This window comes from Salvelinus alpinus, chromosome 27 (genome assembly GCF_045679555.1).
Source record: "Salvelinus alpinus chromosome 27, SLU_Salpinus.1, whole genome shotgun sequence".
Classification (NCBI taxonomy): Eukaryota; Metazoa; Chordata; class Actinopteri; order Salmoniformes; family Salmonidae; genus Salvelinus; species Salvelinus alpinus.
This window is the reverse complement of record NC_092112.1, coordinates 34,132,495-34,150,385: the sequence shown is the minus strand read 5'-3', so window position 1 is coordinate 34,150,385 and position 17,891 is coordinate 34,132,495. Positions and strand designations below refer to the sequence as shown.

Sequence of the window (17,891 nt, the reverse complement as noted above, 5' to 3'; positions counted from 1 at the left end):
GGGGAGAGTGTAGTGCGTGTCATCTCCTCCAGTGAGATTACAGTGTGTGTCATTTCATACGCTAATGCTGTTGGCCCCCAGAGTGCATAACCTGCCGGGCTATATTTACAGAGCCATTACGGAGCAAAAACACACAAGCGTGCGCGCACACACACACAAGTAGTTGTGCACAACTAATGTAGGAGTACTGGCAAACACATACACCCACGCGTGCACACACACACTGTCCTCAAGCTTAAAGCAGGAATTGACAGATCGTGGGCGACCCAATGGCGCCCCACTTCTTGTGTAATGTTTTCACTTCGAACAAAAACAAGGGATTAAACCCAGAGCCACCTTGGGCTGGCCTTCTGGGAAAGGTGTGTCTTTTGCGTTAAATCCTGCCTACTCGAATTACCCTGCTGCCATGGCCCCGGAGCTGGAGAGGAAGTGAAAGTAACTTGCAAGCTAATGTTACAGCTGCCAGAAACAAACACAGAGCAGATGAAGCCAACAAGCTAGCTAACTTGTTTACCAATAAACTGTCCTTGTAGCAGGGAAAACAGAAGCAAGAATCATTCTTGGTTCCTGGATCTGAATCAACTCGACCCCAAAAGAAAAAAAGAAGCGAGCAAAACTCTGCTCATGACCAATCCATAAACCGGATAAACATTGGAATAAATTTTGAAAGGTGGAAGAGTGAATCCAAAATGGTCATCGTTCTCATGGAGTATTGGGTTGCGTTTTTAGCCTGCTAGTTACGTTACCTCCTATCCTGTTTCTGGAGAGCTACCCTCCTGTAGGTTTTCAATCCAACCCCACTTATAACTAACCTGATTCAGTTTATCAACCAGCTAATTATTAGAATCAGGTGCCCTAGATTAGGGTTGGAACAAAAACCTACAGGACAATAGCTCTCCAGGAACAGAGTTGGAGAGCCCTGCCTTAGTGTGGTCATTGTTCAAGCAAGCTAACACAGCTACTTTGCTAGCTAGCGAACATCATCTGTATTCAGACTGTTTTGTACTCAAAGGAATCTAAGGATAGCATCATTTAGCTACACTGCATAAACCCTACAACATGCCCAATGCCTTTATTTCAACTAGCTAATGTTAGCTAGGTAAAGCTAGATATGCAGATTGTTGACATGAAAGTATGTTTGGTTTGTAGATGATAATGCTAGCTAGCTAGGTGGTCGACAGCATTTTCGGGCCAGGACCACCCCAAAAAAATGCATCTAGCTATAAAATGTGGTATAGTAACATCACACAAACATTTATTTCTCAGGGAGATACTGGTGGAGACAGTCTGATTTCGAGGGAACCTGAGGTTGTAGAAAAATCAACACCAAAAGAGAGGTAAGAAATGCTATGGAATTTTTGTTATGCTTTGTGATTCAATAACTATTTACATAAAGCTGTTTGCCTGTTCAGCACATTGACTATATAGCATTGATTCATACTGTGAACTGCCCAACTTGATTGACTGAATGAATATCCAATGTGGTCAGTCAAATAAACAATGGCTCATCTGCTTGACATTGGTAGATTAAGTAATAGGATGGTACATTTAGTAGGACACATGCTGAACTGGTTACAGCACAACACCACATCATATGTATGTAAAGGACACTTGCTGTGACACTGACTTATTTGGTAGTAATGTCTTTCCACCCCCCATTTAACTGTAGTCAACAGAGCATTTATGGTGATTCACAATCCTGCATAGCATTGAAAAAGACATGGTTGAATTCATAAACGTTGCATACGATCTCACTATAATGTACTCATATTCCATCAAAATGATGTTATCAAATCAAAATCCACATTTATTTGGCATATGCACAGGATACAGTGAGGTGTATATGGGAATACGACATTGCATTGTACTGTAGGCTATTGAAGTAACAGTGTGTCAGTCAGACTAATGCCAAGGATAACTTGGACCTGTTGGATGGAGGAAACAAAGTCAGCCGTAGATGATAAACATCCTAACCCTTCATCTACACTACATGTGTTCCATCAGCATTGTATCAATGTGACATTCTACCTGCTACAACAAAAACCAACCAAATCAACTTAATTTCGCATGATTTAAATTCACAAGATAGAATGAATGCGCGCGTCAGCCATTGAGAATTTAACCTCTGTAGCAGGGCCGTAAGGATGCATTGCGGTCATACTGGCTATGACGATCTTCTAGTAAGGAGTCAAAGGTAGGAACCAGGAGCATCACATAACAGTTTGTGGCCTGGAAGTGTGGGACCTGGCAACAGGGTCATCATTCCAAGTTGCTGTGTGTGGCGAGTACTGGCCTCCTTTCGTGATCCGTTGCGGCACCATGTAAGCTGTTTTACTGGGAGCTAGATGCATTTTTTGGGGTGGTCCAGGGCAGAATCAAACACACTGTCATGTCAACAATTTGCATATCTAGCTTTAGCTAGCTAGTTGAAATAAAGGCATCAGGCATCTTGTGGGGTTTATGCAGTGTAGCTACATGATACTATCGTTAGCTAGCTAAGTAGCCGTGTTAGCTAGCTTGAACATTGAACACACTAAGGTTAGAAGCTAACATAGCTAGCAGGCTAAAAATGCAACCCAACAATTACCTACCAGTCCATGAGAATGGTGGCAATTTCAGCGTCACTTTGCCACTTTTCAAATTGTATTCCCATGTTTAACCAGTTTCTGGATTCGTCATGAGCAGTCTTTTTCTCTCTTATTTTTCTCTTTGGGGTTGAGTTGCTTGAGAACCAAGAACCAAGAATGATGCTTGTTTCTGTTTTCCCTGCTACAAGGACAGTTTATCTGAAAACAAGTTAGCTAGCTTGTTGGCTTAAGTTTTTGTTTCTGGTGGTTGTAATGTTAGCTTGCAAGTGACTTTCACTTCCTCTCCAGCTCCGGGGCCATGGCAGCAGGGTAATTTGAGTAGGCGGTATTTAACGCAAAAGACACACATTTCCCGGAAGGCTAGCCCAAGACTCAACCCCCTTGTTTTCGTTCGAAGTGAAAACACTACACAAGAAGTGGGGCGGCATAGGATCGCCCACGACCTGCGGATTCCTGCTTTAAAGCTCTTTAAGTTAACATGAGACAATCAGACACTAATTACTGTATGGTCCAGCTCAGCTGTGCACCTTGCATTGTCTATTTTCACCCTGCAATCCGCTGTAGAGCTGTGTTCTTGGCTACAGGATCATAAGCAATTTCCGGTCTGGACTCCCTGCAAAGAACATACTGCAAGGGTCAAACATCCGCTATTCAGTGTAGACCACCCACACAAAAGAAGCCCCTACATAAAAAAGAGCCAGCACTAATTTTCTATAAGTTGAACTGAAGATGTGTTTTTAAGTGCATTAAACAAACCATTAACAGCTATCACAGTTCAGCTACATACTGTAGCCTACTATTCAACAAGCTAGGCCAAGAGATGTCTATATGTAACTGCCATGTAAATGGATAGTTATAGGGTCACAGAAAGCATATTGCCCTACTGCATCTCTAAACTGACTTGATTAAAAAGGTTTCAGAATTAAATACCTCTGGGAGTTTAATATTTTCATTTGATATCCTCGAGGACACACATATTCAGAGTGCTGTGCATATTACAATTTTCAAAATTGCACAAGTAGGCTTTGGTTAATTTAATAATGATCATTTATCAGATACTTTTATTCAAAGCGACTTTTAGTTTATGTATAGGCTATTCAGTAGACCTGACCTCTGACCCTTGCGGGACATTGTGTTGCAAGCACCTATGCTCCTACCAACTGTGCACAGAAGCAAAAACATTAAGCCCTCTCTACACCTACAGTATACAATAACATGAATTCAATAGAATTGATGTGATTGTAAATGCCAAATATTTTCTATCATCTCAATGAAAATAAACAATGTCACAGCCACAATTCTTAGCCTACATAATAAATAAAGACAGGACGACCGTATTACGAAATAGCTCTCACTAGAGCGGTCGCTAAGTCCAACTCAATCATGGATAGAGAGAGAACGCCAGCGGGTGTGGTTAGTGACTTTTCTGACTGTCTACAAAGAGATTGTCCATGCAGGTAGGGTTATTAGGGGAAGGTTAAAAGAAAGTGTTTAGATAAGGAATACATATTAGGAACTTCATCATTCCTCCTCCTTAGAGCTCAACCCTCACCTAGTCAGGTCTCAACCCTGCACTGGTCAAGTCTTACCCATCCTCGTCAACCCTCTCCTAGTCAAGTATCAACCCTGTACTAGTCAAGTGTCACCCCTCCTCCTCAACCCTCTCCTAGTCAAGTATCAACCCTGTACTAGTCAAGTGTCACCCCTCCTCCTCAACCCTCCCCTAGTCAAGTATCAACTCTGCACTAGTCAAGTGTCACCCCTCCTCCTCAACCCTCCCCTAGTCAAGTATCAACTCTGCACTAGTCAAGTGTCACCCCTCCTCCTCAACCCTCCCCTAGTCAAGTATCAACTCTGCACTAGTCAAGTGTCATCCCTCCTCCTCAAACCTCACCCCTGCATTGGTCCGTTATTACCCCTGCTCTAGTCAAGCATCACCCCTCCTTCTCAACCCTCACCCCTCCCCTAGTCAAATATCAACCCTGCACTAGTATAGTGCCATCACTCTTCCTCGAACCTCCCCTATTCAAGAATCAAATATAATCAGCTAGCTAACTTCCTATTAGCTAACTATCTTGATGTATTCATCATTGTAAACACAATGTAAACTCAAGCTCCAAATGCATTTGTAGGTAATAGCCATGGAAGGGGGTGAAAGGACAGCCCCTGCAAACAAAAATGTGTAGTTAAGACGTCCCCAGAACATCACAAAATGGTCATCTAAAGTGATCAGGACGTTGTGTCACATGTCTAGGAGGTTTTGTCTAGTTCCCAGTTTGTCCCGGGTGTAATATTCCATATTGTCACGCCCTTTGGGTATTTTGTGGGTGATTGTTTCCCGTGTCAGTGTTTGTGCCAAACGGGACTGTTTCGGTTTGGTCACATTTATTGTTTTTTGTATTTGTGTTCATGTTCAGTTTTCCCTATTAAAACATGGACACCTACCACGCTGCGTATTGGTCCGATCCTTGCTACACCTCTTCAGAGGAAGAAGAGGACGACAGCTGTTACACATATGTTCAATATGAATACTAAAGTAGTGTCTAGACACAGATCCAGTTGATGGTCGTTTATGTAGAAGCGTTGCATGGCTCACACACTCACGTTCAGTGGTTGACCAACTACCATAAACTGTCGTACTATGGATCCATCATGAGGTGTCGTATTAGGTTAGGGTTGTCATAAACAATCATCAGTCTTACTGCACTGTTGTGCCTAAACATTACACCGGGGATGTCCCTGGGGAAGTTTTCAAGACGTTCTTGGAATGCTGTGTAATGATCCCCTGGAGGTTTTATCTAGTTCCCGGTTTGTCCCAGGGACGTCCCCGGGGATGTTTTTAGGATGTTCTTGGGATGTTGTGTCATGGTCCTGTGGAGGTTTTTGTCTAGTTACCGGCTTGTTCCAGGGATGTCACCTGATAGTTGGGGGGTCAGGTAGCCTAGTGGTTAGAGCTTTGGGCCAGTAACCGGAAAACCTGTAGTTCTGCCCCTGAAGAAGGCAGTTAACCCACTGTTCCGGTAGGCCGTCATTGTAAATAAGAATTTGTTCTTAACTGAATTGCCTAGTTAAATAAAGGTAAACATTTTTTTAAGATTTTGCAAAGAAACTATCCTAGTTTCTTTACACATCATCCCATGTTACTGTTGCCAACCCCATCAAGACCCTGATTGGTGAACCACTCACAGCTCTTTGTCTGTTGGCAATGTTAGCGATACCAACATACAGACAGTGCTTTTAACAGAGTTATACTGAACAAAAATATAAACGCAACATGTAACGTGTTGGTCCCATGTTTCATGACCTGAAAAAAAAGATCCCAGAAATTGTCCATGTTTACATCCATGTTAGTGAGCATTTCTCCTTTGCCAAGATAATCCATCCACCTGACAGGTGTGGCATATCAAGAAGCTGATTAAACAGTGTGATGATTACACAGGTGCACCTTGTGCTGGGGACAATAAAAAGCCACCCTAAATGCGCAGTTTTGTCACACAACACAATGCCACAGATGTCATTGAGGGAGCGTGCAATTGACATGCTTACTGCAGGAATGCCCACCAGAGCTTTTTCCAGATAATTTGATGTTAATATCTCTACCATAAGCCGTTGTTTTAGAGAATTTGGCCTTATGTCCAACTGGCCTCACAACTGCAGACCACGTGTAACCACACCAGCCCAGGACCTCTACATCTAGCTTCTTCACCTGCGGGATGGTCTGAGACGAGCCATGAGGACAGCTGATTCAAATGTGGGTTTGCACAACCAAATATTTTTTTTAGGACAACATCTCAGGGAAGCTCATCTGTGTGCTCGTTGTCCTCACCAGGGTCTTGACCTGACTGCAGTTCGACGTCGTAACCGACCTCAGTGGGCAAATGCTCACCTTCAATGGCCACTGGTACACTGGAGAAGTGTGCTCTTCATGGATGAATCCCGGTTTCAACTGTACCGGGCAGATGGCAGACAGTGTGTATGGCGTCGTGTTGGCGAGCTGTTTGCTGATGTCAACATTGTGAACAGAGTGCCCGTGGTGGCGGTGGGGTTATGGTATGGACAGGCATAAGCTACGGGCAATGAACACAATTGCATTTTATCGATGGCAATTTGAATGCACAGAGATACCGTGACGAGCTCCTGAGGCCAATTATCGTGCCATTCATCCGCCGCCATCACCTCATGTTTCAGCCTAATGCATGTCCCCATGTCGCAAGGATCCGTACACAATTCCTGGAACCTGAAAATGTCCCAGTTCTTCCATTGTCTGCATACTCACCAGACATGTCACCCATTGATCATGTTTGGCATGCTCTAGATTGACATTCCCGTCAATATCCAGCACTTTCGCACAGCCATTGAAGAGGAGTGGGACAACATTTCACAAGCCACAATCAACAGCCTGATCAACTCTACCGTATGCGAAGGAGATGTGTCACACTGCATGAGGCAATGATGGTCACACCAGATGCTGACTGGTTTTCTGATCCACGGCCCTACCTTTTTTTTTAAGGTATCTGTGACCAACAGTCATGTGAAATGCATAGATTAGGGCCTGATTAATTAATTTAAATTGACTAATTTCCTTAGTTGAACTGTAACTCAAACAAGTGTCTCCTCCTCCAGGTAGACCCATTGTAGCAGCAATCGACTCTGATATCCAACATTTCTAAGTTTGTGGATTACCACATTAAACCGATGGTTGAAAGTCTCCCATCTTGATAAAGGGCTTAGGAAGGATACCAGAGGGCACCCTGCTGGCCACTGTTGATGTGGAGAGCTTGTACACTAACATCCCACACACTGGAGGCTTGCAGGCGCTGCAACACTTCCTTCAGCAAAGAGACTATACCCTTGCTCCATCCAATGATTGCATCTGAACTGGTATTATCCAATAACTACTTTGTCTTTGAGTCAGACTTTTTCCTTAGAATTCGGGGTGTAGCCATGGGCTCCCCCTTTTTCCCCAACTATGCAAACCTGTATGTGGGACAATTTGAGGAAGCACCTCCTACTTTCTAAAATCCTCCTATGGAAGAGATACATAAACTCAGCAAAAAAATAAACGTCCTCTCACTGTCAACAGAGTTTATTTTCAGCAAACTTAACGTGTAAATATTTGTAAGAACATAACAAGATTCAACAACTGGGACATAAACTGAACAAGTTCCACAGACATGTGACTAACAGAAATGGAATAATGTGTCCCTGAACAAAGGGGGAGTCAAAATCAAAAGTAACAGTCAGTATCTGGTGTGGCCACCAGCTGCATTAAGTACTGTAGTGCATCTCCTCCTCATGGACTGCACCAGATTTGGCAGGTCTTGGTGTGAGATGTTACCCCACACTTCCACCAAGGCACCTCCAAGTTCCCGGACATTGCTGGGGGGAATGGCCCTAGCCCTCACCCTCCAATCCAACAGGTCCTAGACAAGCTCAATGGGATTGAGATCCGTACTCTTCGCTGGCCATGGCGGAACACTGACATTCCTGTCTTGCAGGAAATCACGCACAGAACGAGCAGTATGGCTGGTGGCATTGTCATGCTGGAGGGTCATGTCAGGATGAGCCTGCAGGAAGGGTACCACGTGAGGGAGGAGGATGTCTTCCCTGTAACGCACAGCGTTGAAATTGCCTGCAATGACAACAAGCTCAGTTCGATGATGCTGTGACACACCGGACCAGAGCATGATGGACCCTCCACCTCCAAATCGATCCCGCTCCAGAGTACGCGCCTCTGTGTAACGCTCATTCCTTCGACGATAAACGCGAACCCGACCATCACCCCTGGTGAGACAAAACCACGACTCGTCAGTGAAGAGTATTTTTTGCCAGTCCTGTCTGGTCCAGCAACGGTGTGTTTGTGCCCATAGGCGACGTTGTTGCCGATGATGTCTGGTGAGGACCTGCCTTACAACAGGCCTACAAGCCCTCAGAGCACTGATGGAGGGATTGTGCATTCCTGGTGTAACTCGGGCAGTTTTTGTTACCATCCTGTACCTGTCCCGCAGGTGTGATGTTCGGATGTACCGATCCTGTACAGGTGTTGTTACACGTGGTCTGCCACTGCAAGGACAATCAGCTGTCCGTCCTGTCTCCCTGTAGAGGTGTCTTAGGCGTCTCACAGTACGGGCATTGCAATTTATTGCCCTGGCCACATCTGCAGTCCTCATGCCTCCTTGCAGCATGCCTAAGGCACATTCACGCAGATGAGCAGGGAACCTGGGCATTTTTCTTTTGGTGTTTTACAGAGTCAGTAGAAAGGCCTCTTTAAGTTTTCATAACTGTGACCTTAATTGCCTACCGTCTGTTAGCTGTTAGTGTCATGTTTTGTCATTGATTATCATGTCTTGTCCCTGTGCTTCCCTCTGCTGGTCTTATTAGGTTCTTTCTCTTTCTCTCTCTCTCTCCTCCTCCCTCTCTCCCTCTCCCGCTCTCTCTCTCTCTATCGTTCCGTTCCTGCTCCCAGCTGTTTCTCATTCTCCCTACGACCTCATTTGCTCTTTCACACCTGTCCCCTATTTTGCCCTCTGATTAGAGTCCCTATTTCTCCCTCTGTTTTCCGCTCCTGTCGTTGTCGGATTCTTGTTTGACGTTTGCTGTTTCTGTGTCCTTGTTCCGCCCTATCGTGTTTTTGCCTTCATCAGATGCTGCGTGTGAGCAGGTGTCTAGGGGTCGCGTCTCCAGTCGTTCATCTCTACTGACGAGAGGATTTCAGTTTTCCTGTTTTGTTTTTACCTTAGATATATCAGGAGTATCGTTTTTGTCTATGACTGGAATAAAGACTCTGTTTCTATTTCGTCGCTTTTGGGTCCTCCTTCATCAGCATAACAGAAGAATCCGACCAAGATGGACCCAGCGACTATGGATTCTCTCAACACTGCCGTCGGGTTCCAGGGAGCAATGCTCGGCAGACACGAGCAGGAATTGTTTGCTGCTCGTCATGCCGTTGAGACCCTGGCCGCTCAGGTCTCTGATCTCTCTGGACAGTTTCAGAGTCTTCGTCTTGTGCCACCAGCTACTTCCTGGTCTTCCGAGTCTCCGGAACCTAGGGTTAATAACCCACCATGTTACTCTGGGCAGCCCACTGAGTGTCGCTCTTTTCTCACCCAGTGTGATATTGTGTTCTCTCTCCAGCCCAACACGTACTCTAGTGAGAGAGCTCGGATCGCTTACGTCATATCACTCCTTACTGGTCGGGCTCGGGAGTGGGGCACAGCTATCTGGGAGGCAAGGGCTGAGTGTTCTAACGTTTATCAGAACTTTAAGGAGGAGATGATACGGGTCTTTGATCGTTCAGTTTTTGGGAAGGAGGCTTCCAGGGGTCTGGCTTCCCTATGTCAAGGTGATCGATCCATAACGGATTACTCTATAGAGTTTCGTACTCTTGCTGCATCCAGTGACTGGAACGAGCCGGCGTTGCTCGCTCGTTTTCTGGAGGGACTCCACGCTGAGGTTAAGGATGAGATTCTCTCCCGGGAGGTTCCTTCCAGCGTGGACTCGTTGATTGCACTCGCCATCCGCATAGAACGACGGGTAGATCTTCGTCACCGAGCTCGGGGAAGAGAGCTCGCGTTAGCGGGGCTTCCCTTCTCCGCATCTCGACCATCTCCTTCCATCGGCTCAGAGACTGAGCCCATGCAGCTGGGAGGTGTTCACATCTCGACTAAGGAGAGGGAACGGAGAATCACCAACCGCCTTTGCTTCTATTGCGGTTCTGCTGGACATTTTGTCATGTCATGTCCAGTTAAAGGTCAGAGATCATCAGTAAGTGGAGGGCTACTGGTGAGCGCTACTACTCAGGTCTCTCCATCAAGATCCTGTACTACCTTGTCGGTCCATCTACGCTGGACCGGGTCGGCTGCTTCCTGCAGTGCCTTGATAGACTCTGGGGCTGAGGGTTGTTTTATGGACGAAGCATGGGCTCGGAAACATGACATTCCTCTCAGAGAGTTAGGGAGGATCACACCCATGTTCGCCTTAGATGGTAGTTCTCTCCCCAGTATCAGATATGAGACACTACCTTTAACCCTCACAGTATCTGGTAACCACAGTGAGACCATTTCTTTTTTGATTTTTTGTTCACCTGTTACACCTGTTGTTTTGGGTCATCCCTGGCTAGTATGTCATAATCCTTCTATTAATTGGTCTAGTAATTCTATCCTATCCTGGAACGTTTCTTGTCATGTGAAGTGTTTAATGTCTGCTATTCCTCCTGTTTCTTCTGTCCCCTCTACTCAGGAGGAGCCTGGTGATGTGACAGGAGTGCCGGAGGAACATCATGATCTACGCACGGTCTTCAGTCGGTCCAGAGCCAACTCTCTTCCTCCTCACCGGTCGTATGATTGTTGTATTGATCTCCATCCGGGGACCACTTCTCCTCGGGGTAGATTATTCTCTCTGTCGGCTCCCGAACGTAAGGCTCTCGATGATTATCTGTCTGCTGAAGGCATTCAGATGGATTCCGCTAAGGTCCAGGATGTCAGCGATTGGCCTGTTCCTAAGTCACGTGTCGAGTTACAGCGTTTTCTCGGTTTCGCTAATTTCTATCGGCGTTTCATTCGTAATTTCGGTCAAGTGGCTGCCCCTCTCACAGCTCTGACTTCTGTCAAGTCTTGTTTTAAGTGGTCTGGTACCGCCCAGGGAGCTTTTGATCTCCTCAAGAAGCGTTTTACATCCGCCCCTATCCTTGTTACTCCTGACGTCACTAAACAATTCATTGTCGAGGTTGACGCTTCAGAGGTGGGCGTGGGAGCCATTCTGTCCCAGCGCTTCCAGTCTGACGATAAGGTCCATCCTTGCGCTTACTTTTCTCATCGATTGTCGTCATCGGAACCCGAGGGGATTCTCCCTGAAGGGCGTGTTGTCGGGTTGACTGTCTGTGAAATTGAGAGACAGGTAAAGCAAGGACTCACTCACACTGCGTCGCCGCGCGCTTGTCCTAGTAACCTTCTGTTCGTTCCTGTCTCTATTCGTCTGGCTGTTCTTCAGTGGGCTCATTCTGCCAAGTTAGCTGGTCACCCCGGTGTTCGGGGTACGCTTGCTTCTATTCGCCAGCGGTTTTGGTGGCCTACTCAGGAGCGGGACACGCGCCGTTTCGTGGCTGCTTGTTCGGACTGCGCGCAGACTAAGTCAGGTAACTCTCCTCCTGCCGGTCGTCTTAGACCGCTTCCCATTCCTTCTCGACCATGGTCTCAGATCGCCTTTGACTTTAGTACCGGTCTGTCTTCGTCTGCGGGGAGGACTGTGAGAGCCGCCAATAAACGTAGGATTAAGAGTCTTAGGTATTGTCGCGGTCAGAGAGTGTGGCTTTCCACTCGTAACCTTTCCCTTACGACAGCTTCTCGCAAGTTGACTCCGCGGTTCATTGGTCCGTTTCGTGTCTCTCAGGTCGTTAATCCTGTCGCTGTGCGACTGCTTCTTCCGCGACATCTTCGTCGCGTCCACCCTGTCTTCCATGTCTCTTGTGTCAAGCCTTTTCTTCGCGCCCCCGTTCGTCTTCCCTCCCCCCTCCCGTCCTTGTCGAGGGCGCTCCTAATTACAAGGAACGGAGGATCATGGACATGCGTTCTCAGGGACGTGGTCACCAGTACTTAGTGGATTGGGAGGGTTACGGTCCTGAGGAGAGGAGTTGGGTTCCTTCTCGGGACGTGCTGGACCGTTCGTTGATTGATGATTTCCTTCGTCGCCGCCAGGGTTCCTCCTCGAGTGCGCCAGGAGGCGCTTGGTGAGTGGGGGGGTACTGTCATGTTTTGTCATTGATTATCATGTCTTGTCCCTGTGCTTCCCTCTGCTGGTCTTATTAGGTTCTTTCTCTTTCTCTCTCTCTCTCCTCCTCCCTCTCTCCCTCTCCCGCTCTCTCTCTCTCTATCGTTCCGTTCCTGCTCCCAGCTGTTTCTCATTCTCCCTACGACCTCATTTGCTCTTTCACACCTGTCCCCTATTTTGCCCTCTGATTAGAGTCCCTATTTCTCCCTCTGTTTTCCGCTCCTGTCGTTGTCGGATTCTTGTTTGACGTTTGCTGTTTCTGTGTCCTTGTTCCGCCCTATCGTGTTTTTGCCTTCATCAGATGCTGCGTGTGAGCAGGTGTCTAGGGGTCGCGTCTCCAGTCGTTCATCTCTACTGACGAGAGGATTTCAGTTTTCCTGTTTTGTTTTTACCTTAGATATATCAGGAGTATCGTTTTTGTCTATGACTGGAATAAAGACTCTGTTTCTATTTCGTCGCTTTTGGGTCCTCCTTCATCAGCATAACAGTTAGTGTCTTAACGACCGTTCCACAGGTGCATGTTCATTATATGTTTATGGTTCATTGAACAAGCATGGGAAACAGTGTTTAAACCCTTTACAATGAAGATCTGTGAAGTTATTTGGATTTTTACGAATTATCTTTGAAAGACAGGGTCCTGAAAAAGGGACGTTTCTTTTTTTACTGAGTTTAGATGATGTCTTTGTGCTCTGGGAAGGAAGTCAGCAGGAACTAAATGAATTCCAAACTCTACTAAATGAGAGTTCTGAATACCTCAAATTCACCATGCAGATTGATGAGAGAAAAATAAATAACCTGGACTTATGGATCATCAAAGAAAATTATGCATTACACAGAGACTTATGCACAAAGCCAACAGACCACAATACCTTGCTATGTGTGGATAGTATGCATCCTCTTCCCATCAAGAAAGGTCTACCATATAGCCAGGTATGCAGGGTTAAACAAATCTGTGGCCACCAGAAAGATTTTGACAGCAATGCTAAAAAATGACAGATAAATAAAAAATGAGAGTCTACAAGGACAACTCTTGATGCTGCAATGATGAAAATATCTCAAAAACAAGAGAGGAATTACTAAAAACTCAACCAAAGAAGAAAAACAACACAACTGTCTTTTGCACTAAGTACACCAAGTGTTTGAAGAAAATGAAAGCAATCCTGAAAAAGCACTGGCATATTCTGCAATCAGACAAAAAAATCATACACCTTTTCAAGGAACCCCCACAGGTGGTCTATAAGCGTGGTCGCAATATTGGAGATAGCTTGGTGAGATCTGACATGCCTCCTGAGCCACTCAGACACTCTTGACACCTATTCCAAATGGGAACTACAAATGTGGCTCATGCGCACAGTGCAATAGCACTATAAACACATCCTTCTTCAGACACCTATATACAGGTCGAAAAATCCCTGTTAGGGGTATCATCTCATGCAAGACCAAGGAAGTAATCTATAATCACCTGTTCATGTGGAAAAGCCTATGTAGGACAAACAAAAAGACAATTAAAACAACGCATAGCTGAACACTGCAACTAAATCAGGTGTAAGAACATTGACTATCCAGTAGCAGCTCACTTTGTTGAAGCTAACCATCCAATGTCCTCCCTCAAATACACAGGCATTGAGCATGTTGCTCTACCAAGGAGAGGGGGTAACATCGAGATCCTACTACTACAAAGGGAGGCTTACTGGATATCCTATCTAAAAACATTGACCCCTAGGGGTCTGAATATTGACTTTGATCTCAGGCCCTTCTTATGAACAAATCTTTCTTTTATGAACAAGTCATATAAATTGATATATTCTTTCTACATAGCGTACACCTAATATGTTCCCCCTGTTGATGATGCTTATTTTATATTAGGTTGAACCAAAAGATTACATGTAACAAATATAAATGAAAAAGGAAACAATTAAATATGTGAAATTGAATTAAACAATAATGTATGTTTGTCACGTTCTGACCTTTATTTCCTTTGTTTTGTCTTTATTTAGTATGGTCAGGGCGTGAGTTGGGGTGGGCAGTCTATGTTTGTATTTCTATGGTTTCCTATTTCTGTGTTTGGCCTGATATGGTTCTCAATCAGAGGCAGGTGTTTTGTGTTGTCTCTGATTGGGAACCATATTTAGGTAGCCTGTTTTGTGTTGGGTTTTGTGGGTGGTTGTCTTCAGTCTTCGTGTGTCTGCACCAGACATAACTGTTTCGGTTTTTCACATTTGTTGTTTTTTGTATTTTGAGTGTTCACTTTGATTAAACAAGATGAACAATTACCACGCTGCACATTGGTCCTCCGATCCTTCTAATTTCTCCTCCTCAGACGAGGAGGAAGACGAAAGCCGTTACAATGTTGATGCTAATATTATGTACAATATTCAATTATGTTTGCATATGATGACAATAACCTAATATTTAATATGCCATAAACTAATGTTTTTTAACAGTTTCACAAAATTCATTCTAATTAACTTAATCATTATGACACACCCCTTAGTAATGTCATTGGTTGCACTAATTGCACTGTTTATCAACATAACCTGGTTCAAGTATTCATGACATTGCCGAAACGTTGGTGATTTACCCAATAAATTACTGGGAGTTTATATATGGAGTATGCGACTCTCTTTATTTTCATAGTTTAAAATATATTTGTTATAGTTATTCAGGAGTAACATCTAAACAGAATAATAGATATATATATATTTTACACCTTTATTTAACCAGGTACGCCAGTTGAGAACAAGTTCTCATTTACAACTGCAACCTGGCCAGGATAAAGCAAAGCAGTGCAACAAAAACAACAACACAGAGTTACACATGGGATAAACAAACGTACAGTCAATAACACAATAGAAAATCTTTATAAAGTGTGTGCAATTGAAGAAAGGAGGTAAGGCAATATATTGTCCATAGTGGCGAAGTAATTACATTTTAGCAATGAACACTGGAGTGATAATGTGCAGATGAGGATGTGCAAGTTGAAATACTGGTGTGCAAAAAAGCTGAAAAAAACTAAAACAAATATGGGGATGAGGTAGGTAGTTGGTTGGATGGGCTATTTACAGATGGACTGTGTACAGCTGCAGCGATCGGTAAGCTGCTCTGAAAGCCGATGCTTGAAGTTAGTGAGGGAGATATAAGTCTCCAACTTCAGTGATTTTTGCAATTCATTCCAGTCATTTGCAGCAGAGAACTGGAAGGAAAGGCAGCCAAAGGAGGTGTTGGCTTTGGGGATGACCAGTGAAATATACCTGCTGGAGCTCGTGCTACGGGGCAAAGACTTATAGATGACCTGGAGCCAGTGGGTTTGGCGACAAATATGTAGCGAGGACCAGCCAACGAGAGCATACAGGTCGCAATGGTGGGTAGTATATGGGGCTTTGGTGACAAAACGGATGGCATGGTGATAGGCTGCTTCCAATTTGCTGAGTAGAGTGTTGGAGGCTATTTTGTAAATGACATCACCGAAGTCAAGGATCGGCAGGATAGTCAGGTTTACGAGGTTATGTTTGGCAGCGTGAGTGAAGGAGGCTTTGTTGCGAAGTAGGAAGCCGATTCTAGATTTCATTTTGGATTGGAGATGCTTAATATGAGTCTGGAAGGAGAGTTTACAGTCTAGCCCCATCAACATTAGACAACTATACAGAAAAAAGTTAATGAAATCAATAATGAGAGAACAGTCCAATTAACTGATAATTAAAATAGCAATGCAGATGGCACTCTTTTGCTAAGTGCAGAGATGAATTATAGGTATTGAATGTGTAGGGGACTTCTGAGAATGCCTCAGACTTTGATGTTGCGGAAAGATCAGTGACTCAAAATTCAGAAGTTGTAAGTTCAAATACAAGGTGGGGTCATATTGAAAAGTCAGTACTAAGTGATCATGTAAAAAAATGTTAAGATTTTGACACTATTTTACCTGAACAGCCTACCACTTACCTCAAAAAAATCCCATACCATGTCATTACTTTACTTATAATGGTTTGAGACAACTGGGATCATCACTTGACATCCTGACGACTGGTAAAACAAGTCTTCAGAACATCTTAAAAAAGTCTTTACATGGCCCTCAATGACGTTCTGCTAATGACGTCCTGCAATGAGTCCCAGTGGTTCTCAAGTGGTGGTCAGGAGTGTGAAACTGCGTGCTAAGGTTATGGTTAGGGTTAGAGTTATGGTTAGTAGATAGTCTGTACTAGAACATCTACAAATGGACTATCCAAATAAAGTGTTATCGAAAAATAAGGTAGCACTAATAATAACTCCACTTAATAAAGAATTTATAATGGATAAGTAAATCGTTAATTTATCATTTATTAATCAGTACTCCCACATTTGTTAATGTAAGTAAGCTAGTTCACACATTTATAAACAATTTTAAAGTATGTAATAATGAAGATGTTTCATATAGGTCCTTATAAACCATTTACTAATCATTAGTAAAGTATTTTTGCATGGCCTCATCTAAAGTGAAGGCTATTTATACTTTATAAATACTTTATACAGTAAATGTTTTGAGTGACCAGTGTAATTTCTCACAGAAAGATGGACATGCCATTCGTTGACATTCCAGCAGTACGTGATGCTCTTTAAGGTCTCAAAATGGTAAATGAATAAGAACAAAACAGAGGATGTTTAAGGAAATAATATCAAACACCCCACACAGTCAAATATATAGGATACAAACATTCTATTCCAGCTAAGCAATGGATATATAGTGTTTTGCAAAAAAACTAATGTTCATACACATCTAAAATCTATTAATAAATCTGAGAACAGAAATATTTGACACACATATACAGGTACCCATAAGCAATCATATTTTATGAAAAACACTCATGTGAAAAATGTGGGATATTTTGGAAATAAATTCTTCATTTGTTTCTTTACCTCTTAAGCAGTCTATTGACTGCTCTAGGGAGTGACTGCAATCCACAGTTTCACACCCTGATCTGTTTCACCTGACTTTGTGTTTCTCTCCACCCCGCTCCAGGTGTCGCCCATCTTCCCCATTATCCCCAGTGTATTTATAACTGTGTTCTCTGTTTCTGTTGCCAATTCGTCTTGTCTTGTCAAGCCTACCAACGTGTTTTTCTGTGCTCCTATTTTTCCTAGTCTCTATTTTCTAGCCCTCCCGGTTCTGAACTGTTCTGCCTGCCCTGACACTGAGCACGCCTTCCTGACCATTCAGCCTGCCCTGACCTCGAGCCCGCCTGCCCCCTGTACCTTTTGGACTCTGATTTGGTTAATGAACTTCTGCCTGTTCTCGACCTGCCCATTTCCTGCCCCTTGTATTCTAATAAATATCAGAGACTCTATCTGCCTCCTGTGTCTGCATCTGGGTCTCGCCCTGTGTCGTTATACAGTTTGGTTTCGGTAGATACTGCCAATAAACACTGTTAGCATTTTCGGAAGAAATACATTACTTTACTCAGCATAGTATGTCTAAAATTGTGTAACACTTTTACAACAGTCTGACACTTTTGTAATAAAATTGTCAATATATTTTCTTAAATATCTTCTGTATTGTGTGCTTAT

General features: G+C 44.0%; 1 long non-coding RNA gene across 1 annotated transcript; it reads left to right on the top strand.

Annotated features, from left to right (window-relative positions):
* The first annotated feature begins 328 nt into the window (after positions 1-328).
* Positions 329-17,783, top strand: LOC139555831 (uncharacterized). The gene is made up of 3 exons (XR_011671026.1): positions 329-670; positions 1,267-1,337; positions 17,469-17,783. It is a non-coding gene; the product is annotated as an uncharacterized lncRNA (long non-coding RNA).
* Positions 17,784-17,891: the final 108 nt, after the last annotated feature.